The sequence below is a fragment of the Chrysochloris asiatica genome, unplaced genomic scaffold (assembly GCF_000296735.1).
Source record: "Chrysochloris asiatica unplaced genomic scaffold, ChrAsi1.0 scaffold00236, whole genome shotgun sequence".
Lineage (NCBI taxonomy): Eukaryota > Metazoa > Chordata > Mammalia > Afrosoricida > Chrysochloridae > Chrysochloris > Chrysochloris asiatica.
Genome location: NW_006408754.1, coordinates 2,821,026 through 2,824,772, shown reverse-complemented (window position 1 = coordinate 2,824,772; position 3,747 = coordinate 2,821,026). Strand labels below are relative to the sequence as shown.

At 40.4% G+C, this 3,747-nt stretch overlaps 1 protein-coding gene across 1 annotated transcript in view; it reads right to left on the bottom strand.

Moving 5' to 3' along the window:
- The window catches only part of KIAA1524 (KIAA1524 ortholog), a 61,783-nt gene that overhangs the window by 57,427 nt on the left and 609 nt on the right, over positions 1-3,747 (bottom strand). The window lies entirely within an intron of this gene.

Here is a 3,747-nt window from a genome sequence, read left to right as displayed (position 1 = left end):
GCTTCCCTGTAAGCGCATGGATATTATCCTATCACTTACAGCATTGTACCTCATGACTGATCTGGATATGTTCTTTTTGACGATGAATACAACACCATTCCTTTACAATTTGTCGATACAAGATTATATTTATCTATTACATGTCTGTTTCATAAATCAGTAAGCTTTTAATTGCCTAGTAATATTCAGCCTCCTACCCACGTAGTGGTTACGAATTGGGCTGAGACCCGCAAGGTCAGCAGTTCGAAACCACCAGCTGATCTGCAGGAGAAAGATGAGGCGATCTGCTCCCGTAAAGATTTATGGCCTTGGAAACCCTGTTCAGGGTCGCTATGGGTTGAAACCGACTCGATGGCACTTAACAACAACCACCCACACCCTATCACACTGAACATGTCATGAATGCATGGATTTTCCATAAATCTGTTCTACTCTTGTTGTTAGCTACTATCAAGTTGATTCCAACTCATAGTAACTCCATGTGTGCACAGCAGAACTGCTGTACAGGATTTTCAAGGCTGTGACCTTTCTGGAAGCAGATCACCAAGCCTCCTTGCCCCCATAAGGCACGACTGAGCGGGTTCAAACCACCAGCATTTTGGTTAGTCGTCAGAGGGTATAAGAGGGATGTGTCTAGATTCAGCTCATCTCTGTATTGCAGCACCACTCTGTCCGCTTATTTCACAGATCCAATTGCTAACATGTCCACTTACTGATTCCAATCACTTTCTGATCCAGGAACGGGGTTCTTCTGATGAGTATCAGCATACTCTACTCAGACGTACCCTTTAAATTTTCAGAGTGCTTTTCATAGGTTGTTGCCCATACAGGTATCCCTTTAATTGTGCAGTTTTCTACAGCCAATTTGCCTGACCATATAGCCAGGCAGTTACGCACTGCCTATGAGTTGGTAAAAATTCAAACAGATGAGCTCTCACCATTGACCAATTCTTTCATCATGGATAGGAAGACAATATATACAGTTCAGCCCAATAAGCTGACTTGTTCTTACCTTCTTCAATCATGGTCTTTCTATCTGCTGGTCTTGATACAGCAGCTTTCCACATCAAATTTGTCTATGTTCCCTATTAGTAAATTGCCAAAGTTCTGCTTAATTAAAAAAAGCACAAGGCTGGGGTCACAGAACTAGATCAGACCAGATCTGGCCCACCTAACATGTGCAATAATGATTAACGTATCCTTAGCCTAACATTCTGATGTCACAAGGCTGATAACACACTTTAATTAACAGCCTGGACGTGGACAAAATGACATCTTTGTGGTTCCCCCACTTCCTGAGAATGAAGAAAACTGGTTCTTGTACTAAGTCATCTTGAAGAACACCAATCAGATGCCAGTCACCTCCCTCTAAGACTCCTAATCCAGTGCTTGAGAAGCTATCTTGGTGAAGTGAGTCCCAGGGCGCTCCTCTGCTCAGCTAATCAAGCTAGTATCTGTCTGACCTTCAGTTCTTAGAATGTGAGCGGCAACCTTTCACTTGATCTATTTCACCAGTTTCTGCAGCCTTTTAAGTCAATAGCCCAATTTGGCGTGAGTGAGGAAGGAGCTCTGGTAGACTACGAATCGGGTTGCGAACCTTAAGGTCAGCGGTTCGAAACTACCAGCTGCTCCGCGGGAGAAAGATGAGGCTTTCTACTCCCGTAAAGATTTACACCCTCAGAAACCCTATACAGGGTCGCTATGGGTCGGAACTGACTCGATGGCACATAACAACAACAACAACGCCTAAACTATTAATTTGGGACTTGCTAGCCTGTACAGAGGAGTCTTGGTGTGACGCTGTGGGTTAATGCGCCAGACTGTAAAGCCCTTTGAACTGCAAAGTTGGCGGTTCAAGCTCACCAGCTGCTCCTTGGAAACCCTATACAGGGTTACTATGGGTCAGAATCAACTAGACGGCACTTAACAACAAGCCTCTACAGCCACATGAGCCAAGTCCTTGATGGTCTGTGGGTTCTGTGAGACATTGCAGCAACTGCTGAATCCTGGGACGTGAATTGTGGTGGTCGCTATCAGGATGAAGTCAGACATTGGGGGTATATATCTTTAACTTAGACCTCATAGGGACCAGCCTTATGCTGATCTTCTAAAAGGAACTGAAAAATTTTATTTTGGTTACTCCCTTTTTCACTCCTTTTCGTCAACCTCACAAACTATGCACATGCGTCCACACAGCAAAGCTGGGACTGAAAGTCAAAGTTAGTTGACGAAAAAATATCAAAATGCTTTATAAATATTATTAAATATTAAATATTTATTTTCTATAATGATGAAAAAACATCAGTTATTTCAGAATTAGACTAAATTTACTTTAAATACTTACGGCACTGTGGGATAAGCACTGGACCACAGCTCAGCTTGAATTGCAAGGTCAGTGGTTCAAACCTACCAGTTGCTCCTCAGAAACCCCATATGGGTCTCTGAGAGTCAGAACCACCTCGACAGCACTTAACAACAACAATCTTTCTATTGTTGTTGCTATTTGCTACCAAGTCAGCGTCAACTCATGGTGAGTTTACATATAACCATTTTAACACTATAATTCGAGGTAACACTGTTTTCAGATCACATCTATTTACTCTGAGATGTAGGGTTTCAGATTGGTGGTAGTGATGTGCTGTTAAGTCAGTTTCGACTCATAGTGACCCTGTATAGGGTTTCCGGGGCTATAAATCTTGTAAGCAAAGATGTTTCTTCTGAGTTACACCTGGTGGACTCGAATTGCTGACCATGTGGTTAGCAGCCCAATGAGAAACCACTCTGCTATGAGGGCTCACATCTAAAATAATCAGAATTCTTAAGTAATATGGATTGCCCTGCTTCTAGTGACTTTTGGAATCCACCAGTGCACTGCTTTATCTTTATTTAAGGAGCAAAGCTTTAACCACTTAATAGTTAACATCTTAATTATCAGATATGCAATGGCTTGTTGAGACAATGAATAACTAAAAGAAAACGAATTTACTCAGGGGTTGGGCAACTGGAGTAGTATGAAGAGGCGCCCCCCCAAACCTTCAGAAAATAAAATTACTTTTAATACAGTATCTTTTACCAGAAAGAAAAAAAACAAACAAACATGTACCATTCAGTCATCTTCTATATATGCTGCTAATCTTTGGTACATTAGCTTTGTCACATGATTCATAAGTCATATCAAATAGATTTTTATATAATCTTCAAGTTTATGTTATCAAAGGATAACTGCGATATAAAGAATTTTTAAGATAAATTTGGACTGAGCTTCATTACATTTTTATGAAGCTGAGGTTAATGTTAGTTTAAATTCCATGAATGTGAAATAAATGAGAGCAAGGAAATTAAGAATCTATAACAAACAGGGTCACAGAGACAAAAGTGTGATTACAAGTTTCCCAAAGAAAAGTCAGAATAGAATAAATAGGCTAAGCACAAATCATTGGGAACTAATCCAAAAAGTGAAAGCAATTCAGCATTTTAAGGATTTCAAAACTGCAAGCGATAATCTTTTCTTGGGGAAGGGGGCTGCTTCTTAATTCAAAGAAAGTTGAAATAATAATTTTCAAGTTCGAGTTCAACACGATCGCAAATAAAAGCAGTAAACAACGGTTTCAGATGGCAAACTGGCAAAAGGCAAAAGTAATTTTTTAATCTTCACTCCCCGCTACTTCCACCCCTTAAAATCGTTGAATATTCTGTTAGGGCTCAATTTCGAAGTTGAAAACTTAAGACAAAACAAAAGCAAAAAGG